Source organism: Apis florea, unplaced genomic scaffold, assembly GCF_048593485.1.
Source record: "Apis florea isolate Af1SG1 unplaced genomic scaffold, ASM4859348v1 contig_3517_pilon, whole genome shotgun sequence".
NCBI lineage: Eukaryota > Metazoa > Arthropoda > Insecta > Hymenoptera > Apidae > Apis > Apis florea.
In genome coordinates, this window is record NW_028256778.1 from 2,046,671 (window position 1) to 2,063,356 (window position 16,686).

Genomic DNA, 16,686 nt, shown 5'->3' on the forward strand with positions numbered 1-16,686 from the left:
ATCGACTTGCTTCGAGCAATATATATTCGAAATAAACGAAAAGTTGACAAAGAGTCGTCCAATTTATACTCAAATCAGATTAATAATTAATAAGAACATAAATTTTATTTTTTGATGCGCATAGTTTTTTTTTTTTTTTTAGAATAAATTAAATAATGGAGAAAGTTTATCATCGCGTCAAAATATCCGTATAACGAGCAAGTTATGTAAATTTAATATTGCGACCGATAATAACTTGTTGTGTCGCGTTTATATTTTTATAAAATTAAATTTCTTCCTTATTTAACTCATCGTATGAAAATTGTTGAATAAACAAATCGAATAAATAAAATTTACTTCCAGCTAAAATATTATTAAATTTAAAACGATATTAAAAAACAATCAGATTCAATGATACTGCAATAATCTCTCGCGTACTCCAATATATTTCCAATATTAATACGATTCACGATATAATATACTACCTCACTATGATTTAACGTAAAACCATCAAAATTAATTTCTTACAATCAACAACAGATACAATAATTTTGAATTTTGAATATCGTTTCACTTCATACTTTTACGTGTGATGTTTCATATACAAATAAAACTTTCATTTATTGTTACAGAATCAATTATTAAATAATAATACAATTTTCAATAATTTTTGAAACTATATAATAAAATTTATCCTTAAACATCAAATTAATTCAAATCATTAATTATTAATATATCTTCATTATCTTCGTATCAAATTTTTTTCTCGAAAGCTAGAAGAAATTATAATATACAAAAATATGGGGAAAAATGAAAAATTGTGTTATTTAAAATTATGAAAATCGATGCAGAATCAAAACGACATTTTGTTGAAATTTCTCTTATAAAATAACGAGATTCGACATCCTGTCCTTAGGTAGGCTTGAATCAACTAGGATAATATTCGAAACGCGAGTAGCGAGAGTAAAAGAGTGCGAAATGAAAAGGTCGTGCAATCCGAAAATCCATAACCGTCCCCATTACAGTTGCCAAGTATCGCGCTTGCGCAATTTCGATATCGAAGAAAACACATCTAATGGCCCGTTCCCGCTGCAATACACTTTTCCACGATTACCAAAACCATCTCTCCTTACAAACACGTGGAAAATCTTGTTTCTGTATCGTAATATATTAAACTGTTGCTCTTCGTTCGGGAAGCCCCCTAACTCTTTATTTCTTCCTATATCGATGAGCAAAAAGACTGGTATATTTCAAATACGTAATTAAACGTTCTTGTTAAAATTATTTCGTATTATTCAAACAGTATTTTATTTTATTTTATTTATTTTACTAGGTAAAAATAAATTAGACTTATTACAACAAAGTGTGCTTTGGCATAGAATGTAAGAATCAAGAGTTATTTGTCGAAAAGATTATTAATGGTAATTTTAATTTTGTTTTTTTTTTTTAAATAAAATATACAGAATATATTGAACGAGTTACATCAAACTTTTATTAATATTATTTTTTACTGTTCTAAATTAGCATAGCTATTTTTCTGACGTGTCGTGTTCAGATTAAAAAAAAAATCTAAAAGTTTTGACAAATTGACACGCCATCAATGTTAATAAAGCTGTGAACGCGAATAAATACTCGATCTGAAACAATCTATTATTAATATATTTATCGATACTTCGAATTTTCTAGAAGATTTTGAAAAGTTCGGAATAGAACAGCAATAATTACAAGATTGTACATCTTGAATAACTTTCAAAGTATTTTTACAAAATTACATCGCATTATACGGTTTATTTATTTTCGACAAAAAAAAATCATCTCTGTTAATTTAAGTGGAATGTATTTTTTTTTTTATTCAAACATATGAGAATGTTGAATTTCAAACAAGAAATATACAAGTATATAAAATGTTTTCGCATACTTTACAAATATTATTCAAAATGCTTTGTCTATCCTGTTTGTCACATGTTGTATAAATTTCTACAATGAATCGTAATACACTGGCAAGCCAAAGATTTCGTGTACAATTTCCAAAAAAAAAAAAAAAAAAAAAAGAAAAAAGAAAAAATTCTGATTTTAAAGAAAGTTTATGGATACATGGAGTATAACAGTATAAACGAATATTTTCGCCGATGGAGAATCTCTTTGGGAGGATGAAATCGATGCTTCTTTTCAAATAAAAAGTTTTGCCTGGTAAAAAATCAAATTTCCAGTGCGTGCATGCGTTTTTTTTAAAAATAACAGTGCGAGATGGAGCAAAATTTTAAATCTACGAAATATTCGGAATTTAACAATCTTTTAAAAACGTAAAAAAAATTTTACTCGAAACGCGAAAAGTTATTGCAATTTTGGGGGATTGATTTCATTCCTTCGAAAAAAGTTTTTCAAAAAAAAAAAAAAAACTCGAGTAACTACAAGTAAATAATTTTAACTTTGTTTTCTCATAAATAGAATTAATATTGAACGAGTTACGTCAAATTTTGATTAATATTACTCTTTATTAATAATCTATTTCAAAATATATATAACGAATATTATTTTAAATTATGCTAAAAGAATCCACGAATTTCTTCTTTTCTCATATCATACCATAAAAATCCCACGTATTAAAAAAAAAAGAAAAAAAAAAAAAAAAAAAAAAACGCTCACTCGAATTTGTCAACTCGAACAAAACGGAAATTATCGCGAGGATTAAATAATTCGTGAAACGAGAGAGAAAGAAAAAAACCAGCCACGGTCTTAAATGAATAAAACTAGAAGGGGAAGAAGAGGAGGAGGAGAAGGAGGAAGAGAGAAGGGAGGGGGGACGCACCATACTATACGTCCAACTTAACGCGCCAACGATTTTCCAAGATACAAAAAAAAAAAAAAAAAAAAAAAAGAGGATTAGGAGCACTCACTCACCGATTCAGGAAGCTACGACGACAAGTTCCATGTCCCTCGCAAGTGATCTCTGTAATAAAAAAGTCAAAGCGAAACAATATAATTAACGAGACACTCGAGAGGCAAAAGCGGTGAAATCGTATAATTGTGGCAGGGGGAGAGAAAGAGAGAGAGAGAGAGAGAGATAAAAGGAGGGAGGAAAAAAAACGGAAGGGGATGCGCATGAATCGGTGAACGAAAAAGGAAAAAAAAAAAAAAAAAAAAAGAAGAAGAAGAAGAAGAAGAGGGTACTTGAAGGCTTCGTCACCCTCGTAGACGCATATCGAGCGAAGACTCCCCGTTTGTTTCCCGACCGGCAGGATTTAGTCTCGACTCGTGCATACCCCCATCGTGCATCTTCCAACACAAACACACACCGAGATATTGTTTTCGCGTGCGCGGTTTTCTTCGGTCGTTAGGGAAGATTCCGACGAGCTACTCCATAGGGAGTGAAGTGGTTAGAGGGGGAGAGAGTCCTTTCTATCCACGATTTCTGTATGCCGTGTCCTCCTCGTTGCGTGCTCTTTAATTGAAAGTTGTTCGACGCTCGCGTTAAATAGGGCAGGAACGTGCCTGCTCGTTAGTTTCGACGAGTTTCGTTCATTCCTTCAAATATTATCGTTTCTTAAGCTCTTGAGTAGATGCGTAAGCGTGTTCAATATTCATCTTGTCTCTCTCTCCGTTCTACTCTCAAATACTGTTAATACTGGTGAAAAAAAAAAAAAAAAAATAAAAAATTTCGCTATAAAGATTCTTTGCTAGATCGCGAGCATCGCATCGCGAGAAATTTCTTTTGAATATTCGGAACAGAAGGATGATTCTGTGATTACGAAGAATAAGATACGAATAATTATTTTCAATATTATTTCAATAATTGTGACGCGAGAGTTTGCAGAACACCTTCGTTGACCTTCTCCGTCCCAGAATCGGACTAGTACGTGCGTAGTCCTGTGTTGACAAATAGACACGTTAGAAAGAAAAATGCGTTTGAAAATAGATATTCCTCTCTCGACTTTGAGCAATCGGACACACACACACACACACACACACACATATACACACGAGCAACACGTATTCCCTTCGTGAAACTTTTTTCCAACGGTGGAACAGTGGATACGTAAGTGCTTAAGTATAGTAAGTGCTTTGATAGTAAACACATGTCGAGACTGCATCGCGTCTAACGGAGCTAGATAGAATTCTGAGAATTGGAGTCACGTTCTTTAGCGAAAATAGAGAGACAATAAGTTTGAATAAGATAAAAAGAACGTGAACTATTCGCGTTCGACTATTCGCTAACATTGACTCGCTCGGCATTACATAAATAAGTAATAACTTGAAATAGATATATTTAAAATTATATAAGGTTATACATACGATTCTGTGTACAAAATTAATTCGAAAAAGAAATTTTTTTTTTTTAAGGCCCCGTTTTTGAGTGAATCGGGCTTGGAAATTTTCCACGTATAATTCAAATTGGCTAGTTTTCTTATATATGGAAGAAATTAAAAAAAAAAAGAAATTAATAAAATTTCGTTGCTTGTTTTTGAAAAAATCGAGATCGGGAAGAATTTTCGAAAATTAATTTTTTTTCACACGTAGAATTATTTTCTTTTTATGTTTAATCAATTTCTTACTTTCGCTTAAAAATTATTCAAGTTGATTGAATAAATCTTAAATAGAAAATTACATATAAAACCATATAAACCAGTCAATCACTCGTATCACCATTTCAGAGACACTCTGTATGAATGATTAAGTGAATATACTATTACGTAAATGTTTAAATAGAATTCTGAAAGTTCCAATATGAAATTTTGAAGAGAAAAGAATAGGTAAATATAAAATTTTAACTTCATTTATTTTATAATTTAATGAAAAACTTTCGTTAAATTGAATTCTATCTATACAAACGTGACTAATGCAATTTAATTTGAAAGTAATGAAATTTATTAATAGAAAAAGATATAAAGAAATATAATATATGATCGATGGTATATAATATGATATGATAGTGAAGTATAAATCAAAATCGTTTTATATTTGTATTATAAAGGAAAATGAGAGAAATGTATTTACATTAAAAATAATTTATTTACATAACCAACAAATATTGGTCTCATTTTCACGAGGAAGATATCACAAATGGACATAATTTTTGAAAAATTAAATTGGAAAATGTGGAAATTTTATTTTTGGTCGAATTAATCGCATCAGTGCGATTATTAAAGATTATTCAAATTAATTTTTATCGGTTTTCGTAGTACTTCGTATATGATTCTGATGTTGCATCAATGTTGACACAGCTTAAAAAATTTAATTATCTTGCTTCTCAAAATCTTGACCTTTATCTATATTGACATTTATGCGAATTGGTTAATCTATAATCTAAAAAGAAATGAATTTTCGAGCATGTATAAATTTATACAGAATGTTTTCGAAATAGTAATATAACCGAAAAAGGGATGATTTCTAACAAAAAATAAAATGAAATTTTTTTAATAGGTTCTATTTTTGAGAATATCACGTAAAATATTGCTTAAATATAATAAATAGAATATGTTTGTATGTTAGATATAGAACATATACAATTCTATGGAATAATATTAATAAATAAATTTTAAGATATTCTTTAGTTTATTAAAAATCGTGATACAACCACCGAAAAAGAAAAAAATTTTGTCTCTAAAATATTAAAAGGAAAGTTTAGAGTATAATATTTATCCGTATGAGAAATGTTTTTTTAAAAAATCAAATTTGAAAATTCGTTGACATGTGCTAAGATAGAAAATCTGCTTCGTAACCATTAATATTTTATATATGTTGTTTATTGGAAATAATGTTAGTTTAAATAATTTTAAGCAACTTTTATTACCTCAGTTTGTTACAACCAGTTAAAAATATAAATTCTGATATGGCAGACAAAGTCTAGTCAATGAATTACAATAATCATGAATTGATAATAATTTATATTGAAATTCCTCGTTTGTTTAAATATTTGAACGATGTTATCTTTCAATTTATGATGATTGGATACGGTTATTTTTTTTTAATTAAAACTACTCCTTTTATGACTTTACAAACTTGACATTAAATTGTTTATAAATACAACGGCGAAGTGGCAATGACTGGTCATATTTGAGCGAACGAAATAGATTGTGTCTAATTGTAAATGCACATGCACAATCAACGAATTTTAGTCAGTTGATAAAAATATTATATTAATAAAATTGTAAAGGAAATATAATAATATAGGTGGATTAAAAACTTTCATTCCATCTGGAATATTTTGAAACTTTTTATTCCTAAATTATTTCCTTTTTTTCATAAAGATAGCATAATTTTTTTTTTCAATTATTGTACCTTTTTTAAATTATTATTAATATTAGTATTAATTATTAGTATTATTAATATTAATTACTATATTAATTACTATACTATAGTGTAGTATAAATATCTAATTATAGTATAAAAATTATTAACTATAATAACTTTACTATACTTATTAATTAATTAATCCTAAATAAAACATTAAAAAAGTATATTTCTGAAATCAATTTACAAATCGATTAAAATTTTTATTCCATTAATTTCTATTCTCTTTTAAATAAAAAAAACTTTCGTTTTTCATGCTACATTTCACATATCAAAAAAATGTGTCGAAAATTTTTTTAACACCGTGTATATCGGCCGATACGTTACTCGAGCACGTTCTATCAAGATTACCACGCATCACCTGCGTTCAGGGACACGAAAACTATCACCAGGCAGTTGAATATCATAGCTGTCTTTGGCATAATAACGATCACGCGAAATCTGCATATAATAGACGTGTTACGTATAAAGAAGGTAGACACGTTGTAAAATTCTTGCGAAGCTTCTGACCATAGCTGAAAAAGCTTAGTGAACCGATAAACGCCGGAGGATAGAGGATATATAAATACGGGATAATCGATTCTGCAACAGGAGAACTCTATAAGTGAGCATAAAACGCCGAATCCATGTATGGAAATCAATGAAACCGATAAACGCATCTTTGAGACGCTTCGTTTCACAATTTGGTTAATATTGTAACAGAATAACAGTGTTGTTATATTAAATATAATGTTGTAATTATAATAGAATAAATAACGTATATGCATAATAAATATATATTATTTGCAATTCATATTACTGGAATAATTGAAGAATTTAGTGTAAGTTAGAGAAAATTAATTTTTCATAACTATAATGATACAGTAATAAGCACTTTATTTATGGATATAATTGTCTGGAACCAAATAATAAGCAAAGATTATCAATAATATTTAATTTGAAATGCTGTCACAAGTTCATATTTATTTACAGACAATAATTATTTGCAGAGAAATATAATTATCAATATAATTATTTGACTCTAACGACATGCAATATGAAATAATATAACAATGTATGTGCATGAAATTTGTATAGTTTCAATATTACAAAAATAGTAATCAATATATATATAACACTTGCAACAAAATTGCAACAATCCTTCTTATATAACATTGAACAAATCTCAACAATCTTAAACAAAACAGAACAAACTTAAATAACTCAACTAACCTCATATAAACACAAATGTTTCCACCACACTGTTTTTGTTGATATTTGTATATAGTTCTCTGTTCGCTTCACATCATTTCAAAACAAATGCTTGTTATAGGAGGATATTTAAGAGTGCACGCATCAAATAATTTATGAATATTATCGTAATTGTGGCTACAGTAATGATAATATAACCGGATTATTGCTAATTGTAATAAAATAGAAGATAAAGATAATTTTATTTTTCAAATAGAAAAATCGGATACACAAAGTATTTCACTTGCTATTTGTCAATTGCAGTTTTAATATCAATTAAGAAGACGCATAATATTTCATTCGTTATCGATTAAATAAAATAAATCGCAAAATTGTTAACCAGACAGTGTAAGATTTTTATTATTGCAATATCGTGATGTAGAATTAAATATAAAAATAGGCGTACAAGTAGGGAAGAGCTCTTGCATTAACAAAATGATCTCCTATAGTTTTAGTCACATAAATGGCGATATATCAATGTATAAACGATAAGTTCGAAAGTTTTTTGTTCATAAAGTGACAAAATAATGGGATTGTTAAATTTAAAAAATGAAATAATTTTCAGCTTTTAAACAGTTATATAAAGAAATTCTATTTTTTGTTCATAATATTTTTTATTACCAAATATAAAAGAATTTATAGTGTATAATCCTCACCTTAAAACCATACTTTTTATTTATAGTTGTAAATTATGACATATTATATAATATAATTTATTCACAGAGATTTAAATACTTGATACGTATACCTGTACATTATACTTTGAATGGTTAAACGAGTTTTTGCATAATCTTAGCTGCATTCGTTTCGGTTGAAAAGTCAAAAGTAAAATAGTTAAGAAATAATATGATAATTTTATTGAAAATTAGTTTATTTTTAATTCGATTATTTGTGGATTTCACTTAAAAGTTTGTAATATTTTATTTGTAATGCGTTCTTCATAAGCAAGAACATAATCAAGTTTACGAGTAAATTTAATATGATTTCAGAAGAAAAATAAAGAATTATTCAAAAATATTCGTTTTATTGATTTCCTTTTTCAACGTGAAATAAAATGTTCATTTCGTTTTTTCCTAATGATGAATACTATACATATTTATAAAATATACAATTTTTCTTATTTTTGTTTATTGATAAACAAAATTATATTTGAGATATTGTTATTTCAATTTCAAGAAAATTTTCATTAAAAAAAAAAAGAAAAATGTTGATAAAATTACTATCATTTAAATCATTTCTTAACTTAAAAATTAATAACAAAATCTTCACATTTATAATATGATATAAAATTTTGCACAATTTTTTTATCCAACTAATTTTTTCTTATAATATTGTAAAATTTCTAATAACAATATTAACTTTTCAATTTAAACAATACGTCTTAGTGTGGTAATAAACGAGAAACAAAGTTAGAGTAGTACTCTTTATCTCAAATCAAACATTTTTGCAAAGTCAAAAAGAAAGGTCGAAGGAAAAGTGGAAGAAGGGTAAAGAATTTCAGAAAATTTGATCAAACATGCTCAAGTATTTCATTACTTGTAATATATTCATTTTTGTTATTACGAATTACGAAATAAAACTTATCTAATCTTTCTTTGAAGAATTATTTTTCGAGTTTTATATAGTCTAAAAATAAATATTCAAAAGTGTACGAATAAATTTTTTTGTATAATATAAACACGCACAAGACATGTTTAAATATGAAAAAAAGAAGAATCTAATATACAATTCGATGAATATTCTTTATGTAAAAAAATTAAAAAACACTCGTTTAATTTAATTAAGAAATTTCTATATTGGAAATAAATAAAAAGAAAGAAATAATGTAACGAAGATGTATCATGTAACAAGATAAAAAATTTCTTCTTATTAAAATAATAAAATCATTTATAAAATTAGTAAAATAGTAAAATATATATCGATTGTTTATAACAAATATTGTGTATCCATTTTTTGAAAAATTTAACATTTACACGCAACAAATAATTCTTGATTGTTTCTGCATAAAAATCATATTTATATTTCTTATATTTGTGTTTATTATAAATGTTCGAAACATTGTTTTCGAAAATACTAAAAATGGATGTACAATATTTTGAGCAATCATCGATATAGATAAGTTGTCCCAAAGGTTATTTTATTTATTGTTTTACTTATACAGTTTAAGTAGCAATGGTTTGAGTAATAGACATTGTCTTAATATTATTTTTCAATAAAATGTTTGGACATTTAATTTCTCTTTCCAAAAGGAAATATATAGATAATTGTTTATTGCAAAATTTATTAATCACTAATATTAGAATATCAACGAGTTGATTTGATTATAAATTAATCTTTTACAATCGTATGTCAATTTGATTATTCTCCATTAAAAAAAGATTCTTCAAATGATATTAAAAACCATTTTGAATATTTTGTAATATAAGATATAGTATAAAATTTATATTAAATTTATAAATGACATATAAATTCAATTATTACTGCGTGCATTGTATTGTATATTATATTCAAAAATTCATTTGTAAAAAAAATAGCAAGTATCTTAATGCTTTTAACGTGTCAAGAATATTTAATCAAAATTAATGGTATGAATATGTACTCAAACACTTGCATTCTAAACATGAATTAAATTCATAACGGAATGTCAATTTTTGAAAAATCAATTAACTGCTTAAGTTTAATGATTAATAAAAAATAAAATATAAATATAACTTTCATCTACTTCAAGAAAGTAAGAAAAACCAAACATCAAACGGGAGAAAAAAATGATAAATTAAAAACTCAAAGAAAGAAAGCAAATATATAACCCTCGTATCTAAACTTCGCATTAATCACACGCATATAATTCCGCTATTGTCACGAGAAAATATTTCAAATATTTTTCAACATTTAAAAAAAAAAAATCTTAATTTGACGAGTGACAATGAACGAGTAACAAATTCTCATGACGAGTATACACGTCATAACATTCCTTCACGACGAATATACTCGTCAAACATAATTAACAGATATAGTGGCTATCACGTCTATCGTAACTGAATATCAATTACCAAGCGTTACAAATTTCTCGTTGAAGAACCACGAACGATCATCGACGTTCTAAATTTATTACTTCCTCGAAGATTTACCTGGATGTGACGTAACTGTGACGCAGCTGTCCAGTTTACGAGCTTCTTGCCAATCATTATTCGACTAAAAAAAAAAAAACACAATCGCTTTAAAAACAAAATAACAACTTTCCCTCCGCAATTATTCGAAAGTTTTTGATCCGCTGTTCGATTGGAATCCCTTTGAAAAATCGAATTAAACCTACACGTGTGTATACACTCCATGAAGTTAACTTAAATATTAATGAGAACTTCGATACTCGCAGATGATTTTAATCGAGTAAATAAAACTTGTGAATTTTGCTTTCGCAGAGAACTGTGGCGCACCGTTGAAGCTTTCAACGCGATACCGACACGTGGTAAGGAATATCCAATGGGACGAAATTTTGTATTAGCAATTCCAATCACAAGCTTGAGCAACGCGAACTTGCCTCGTAAACCGGCAAATTTCGTTGAATAAATCTATCGTATGAATAATAACCGAACCACAGAGGTATCTTTATTCGAAAGATACTCGAAAATCCATAAAAGCAAAGGTATTCCACAGATTTTTTCTTATATCAAGTTTCATTTGAAATTAAATATCAAAGAAAAGTTCAATCTAACGATCTACAATTGGCAATCGCTCGACGAGCACTTTGATCAATCGGAGATTTAAGAACTAAAATTCAACGTTGAAAGGTGGTAGAGAGTAAAAGAGGTGAAAAATTGCAGGAAAAGCTGCACTTTTATTCTAAAAATATAGCTTTTACGATTAAATCGTTCGAGAGACATAAAAGCACGGCTATTATGATTTTTAAGTAGCCATTAATCGAAAGTTGTTACGACGTTTTTCGTAATCTACAGATATAATTACAATAATCGTATATAATAATTTACAAATACAATTATAACGAAAAATTATCTTTCGAACGAATTTTTTATTCAAAAAATGTTTTAACATATATTCATAATTGCAGAACAGTTTTTACATTAAAATATATATTTTTTTAAATTCAAGCATTCAAATTTATATTTAATCAACAATTTATTTCATGGATTAAAATGAATCAGTATATAATTTTAAAATATAATACGAATATAAATTTTAAAAAATACGATAGAGATTATAGACGCGAGCAACAGATTTACCATTACTAAAAGCTGGGTCATTTTTAATCCAATTGAATTAGCGATCGATAATAACGCTAATTAGATAGGGAAAATTAGATAAATATGAATCTATCGGTATAGAATCACTTTAGATTCGTAGATTCGGTTATATACCGAGGATTAACCTTTGATAAAGACGAGGATTGGTATTGAAGAAGAAGAAGTTAAACTCGACAAAACCAACTTTCTACTTTCCTTTATTCTGAAAACCGAGTTGGGACTAACAGCATTAGCAAGATTGGCGAGTTTCTTGAAACTCGTGTAACTGAGCTACCCTTTCACAGATGGCGATACACCTAGCTTGCGATAACTTTCATCCTTTGATATCGGTAAAGAGGATGCTATAAAACAAACCGATTCTAAAATTAACGATCACAATCAACCAATCGTTAAACAATATTCGAATCGATTTTCCAGAAAATTTGAAAAAAATCGAGCATCGTTGTTCCGTTTTACGAATAAGAATAAAAAAAGAACAAAAAAAAATAGAGAAGAAAATAGACAATAATTACTGAAGAGAAAGATGAGAGAAAAACCAAACAAAAGTAAAAAAAAAAAAAAAAAAAAGACAAATGTAAACGTAATCTCGATCGATCGATTGATAAGATTTTAAAGAAAAGCAAAGGTACACGAGAAGGAGAAGATGTAAGCACAGTTAAAAGATAGCGAGATCACCGGCGGGGGAACGAGAAGAAAAGAAGGGAAGAGAGGAGCGGAGATGCGGACGCGTGTGGATTCGTTCGGTGGACTGGAGGGTGAATGCCGTCGGCGAGAGGCAGGCGAAAGTAGCAGCGCTAGAACGACAGCAGAGAGACAGAGTCGGAGGGTGAAGGTGGGTCGACCGAGAGAGCGATGGAGCGAGAGAGACAAGGCGGCAGTTAGAGCAGGAGGACGAGAAAGCGAGAGGGTTCGAAACGGTGGATGACGTTGGTCGGGGGTGAAGAGGGAAGGGAAATCGCAACGACGATCAATACCTCGCCACGCCTCGCGCCACCACCTATTCCGCCGAAGCGAAGCTTCGTTTATCCAACCATTTCGTCTCTCGGTCAAGAATGGAACCTCTATGCTTTCTATATCGCGATTATATCGTGTCGCTTTGCTTTTTCAATCATCTCCGCGATTCGGATACATCGATCGTGGAAACGGAACGCAAACGAAAGTTTCGCTTCTTCGAGCGCATTCTTCGTCCATGGTTCCGACGCATAGAAGAACGAAGAGAGTTACTTTTTAACGTGTCTTTATATCCAGATGATCGTCTAATCATTTGTACGAAAATCAACGAACGTCGTTCTAGCTTTTCTGTACGTCGAAGGAAAAAAATTTTAAAAACGGTTCGTGTATGCGGAGCAACGCTACAGAGAAGCGGTTAGGTACACATGACCCCGTTCCACGGGGTCACGATACGGGGATGTGCGAAAATCACAAGATGGCAGCACGTTACGGGCACAACACAAACACTCTTGCTTTTGTATATTTTATTTTTTTTTTTTTAATAATTTTTACAACATATTAATTATAACATGTTTCTTAAAATATCGATAATGATGGAGAAATTTAATCGGTTATATCAATCTCTCTTTATATGATGCATTCAAATTTTATTGAACGGAACTTACGCGTATTTGGCCTGAATTTCGAGAATCTGTGAGTAAGCATTGATCGGTTTACGATCGAGCGATTGCCACGACGAATGCCAGTGATGTAGTAATATGTATGCTCATAATTCACCTACTTTGGAATCTCATTTAGGATATTGAATAAAAATTGAAAAATTTAACAAACAAGCGTGAAATTAATATTATTTCGAGTAAAATAATAGCATGATACGAAAAAAAGGTAAACAAAATAAGAAAGAAAAAAACGCAAAAGGGTCATTGTAGCATAATGTGAAAAAATAATAATACAAAAATAAATATAATGCACAAAAGCGCACAAATATAACATATAAATATAAAAAAATTCAAATATAGAAAAATTCGTTGCTTACAGAACGGATAAAATTAAAATATATCGAGCAATTGTTGACTCGACATTGAAAAGAATATTAGCAAACACTTAGACCGTTTAGCACTCACGTGGTCCATTCAACGAACTGTCTAGAGACTCGATAAGAACATATAAAGAAAACGTCAGCGATATTGTGATATAACGGGAAAAGTAATAAAAGTTGGCAAGTTATCGTTATTGGAAACTTAATCGCACTGATAAAAAAAAAGTAACGACAAAGAAAATTTTACAAAAATGAATACATTAACGAGTCATAATCTATAAATTAAGATTGAAAGCTAAAACCATGATAAAAAAGAAACAAAAATATCGATATCCGATTCATCGACAGAGAAACCGCCAATGCGAGAAAAGGACGAAATTGTGTCCAAGAAATATGATGTTGATCATATTAAATATATATTAGATGATAAATAAACGGATGTATTATAAGTATATAATCTCATTATCATCATTATTGTGTGTCAAAAACTGTTTTTTTTTAAGAATTTATTCACGGTATAAAAATAGCAGAATAATTGTTATACGTTGAGACGAAAAAAGGTTTTAAATAATTTATTTTATCGAAAAAATAAACACATCAATAATATGAGTAAATATTAAATTGAATCACTCTCCGTGTTCAAATAAATATTCTTCATGATGAATGACATGTGACGAAGCGAGAAAGTCTAAATACGATCGTCGAACCAAAATTTTTGCACGCCACGCCCACTTTCTACCGAAACCATTTACGCGGTACGTTATGTTTGTAAATTATTATTATTTTTTGTGTTATTCCGAAAAAATAACGTAAAAAATATAAAAAATAAAAAAAATCACATTCATTTGGAGAGAGAAAATAAAGATACAACCGGACCGAATCTGTGGTTGGAAAACGCGTGGCGCGTGTCGCTTTGCGCCATGCGTAAACAAGCATACCCATATGTTTTTGTCACGCTCGTTGAACGATCGTAGACACATATGCGATGACAGTTTTGCTACATAGTAAGAAAGAACAAAGAAACGTGTTTTGCATCGGAAATTGTGTGACAAAGAAGAGAAAATCGAAAAAGTAGCAAAAGCTAGTGTTACTAGTGAATAAAAACATCCGCGAGCAAGCTACGTGGACCGAATTCGAAAAAACAGAAGAAAGAATCACGAATAAATATACGTTGTCGAAGACGGGGAATGAAAAGGTTAATGACTCTCTCTCGAACACGTCCGCAAGCGAAACATAATACTTTCGATATCGATCGCGAATCGTGATAATCGAGGAAGCCTGATTCGTTCCTTTGAACAAATTACACGGGGCGGATATAAGCATCACGTCGCATCGTGTCCGAGCGATCAGTGGTTGCGAACAAGTGGCCGACACAAAAATAACGCGTGCGACGCGCACCGCGGCTAATGCGCTTTAAGGCAATGTGCTCGCAACAGGAACACCATAAGAGGTTATACTTTGTCGAATTAACTTGCCTTTTTCCTCGAAAGAGACTCTAAACTGAAAAAGATAGTGGCGAGTAAAGGAATAAATATGGAATCGGGAAATCGGTGAAAAAAAAAGAGAGCTCGTATATACGCGATATATAATAAGAGAAAAAAGGAAAGAGCAAAAACGGGAGACTGAATAACGTAGGGGAGGGGGAGGGGAGGACAGAGTGAAAAAGAGACGAAGAACGAGGGCGGAAGAGAGGAGAGAGGAGATCGGAAGGTCGGATCGGAGGTTAACCTGACAGTTGACGGGATCGATGGTTCGAGCGAATGTAATGAATTGAGAGCAATAAAAATGAAAAAACCGAACATTATATAATAATTGGTAGTACTTACCTCTGGTGGTGGATGCGTGGCAGCCGAGCACAGTAGTCGGCGACCGTCGCTAATCACTGCGAGTTCACCGAGTTCACCGAGTCTCCCGCACCAAAATATCTTAAAATTTATCACGAAAACATGATCGGATAACTTTGATAGAACGGGTAAGGAAGGAGCTCACTCTCGAAGCACCAACACTCGATGACGTCATTCCACCAGCGGCAACATGGAGCCCGAAACGCGATAGGACGCGGGCTCGAAAGACTCGAGTTAGATCGCGCTCGCTCCAAGCCCTCGAGCTAACCTCAAATTGCTTGGTTGTTACTCGCGAATACGCAAACCCTTCGATCACCACCGGTTGACAACGACCAACTCCAGTACACCGACACCTCTCCTCTTCTCTCCTCACCGCACCTCGCCGTCCCTTACCACTCCTCTCACCGCTTCTCTTTTTCTTTTCCTCTTACTCTTTCTCTCGAAGCTGTGCTGCGAGGCACACCGTCCGCGACTAAAATCCGCTTCGCTCCGCTCCTTTTTCCACGTGATTTCCAAACCGCTAACAGAGGGCAGTCGCGTGCGCACCCCCCACGACTGCGATTCCTTCACTGCGGGAAACCAGAGATTCGAAATCGAAGCTGCGCGTTGTGCTACCTCCTCCGCTTCTCCTACAGAGGACGTCGTCGAAGCCGAATAAAGCCGATGCGTCGAGTCGTGTTTCGTCGTCGGGAGTCGTGACGAATCGTGCCGGGTCGTTTTTCGTCGCGTTACGTCGTGTCGTGTCGTGTCGTATCGTGTCGCGTCGCTTCAACAACGCCACCGTCCTACTTTTCCTAACCTCGCTTTCTCTCCTACACCAGTTTCTTTTTACACAAATTTACGACACGAATTTACGTGAAATCGAAGAATCGCAAATCCCATGTTATCGTATATAATTCTTATAAGCCTGTATTCGTGTGTCTCAATTTGCATTCGCGTTCATGTTCGCATTCGCGTTCACCTTGTGCGCAATTTTTTTGTAACTTGACAGAAACAGAACTTTCGTGTCTTTGATTACCGACTAAACGAAACGCTCGATTCGACTGGCTCGAATCGACTTGTTCGCCCACTTTGCTTTGTGAACGCGCGCGCG

The 16,686-nt window shown here is 31.1% G+C and overlaps 1 protein-coding gene across 6 annotated transcripts in view; it reads right to left on the reverse strand.

Annotated features, from left to right (window-relative positions):
- bsk (mitogen-activated protein kinase dJNK) overlaps positions 1–16,638 on the reverse strand; it is a 123,363-nt gene extending 106,725 nt beyond the window's left edge. The window contains exons 1-2 of one of the 6 annotated variants that reach the window (XM_012493748.3): positions 15,576–16,638; positions 2,881–2,929 (exon numbers count right to left, since the gene is read on the reverse strand). The gene's annotated coding sequence lies outside the window, so the exon portion shown is untranslated. The remainder of the gene's footprint in view (positions 1–2,880; positions 2,930–15,575) is intronic. The other 5 variants (XM_086913901.1, XM_012493751.3, XM_086913903.1 and 2 more) reach the window with 5 other exon arrangements.
- Positions 16,639–16,686: the final 48 nt, after the last annotated feature.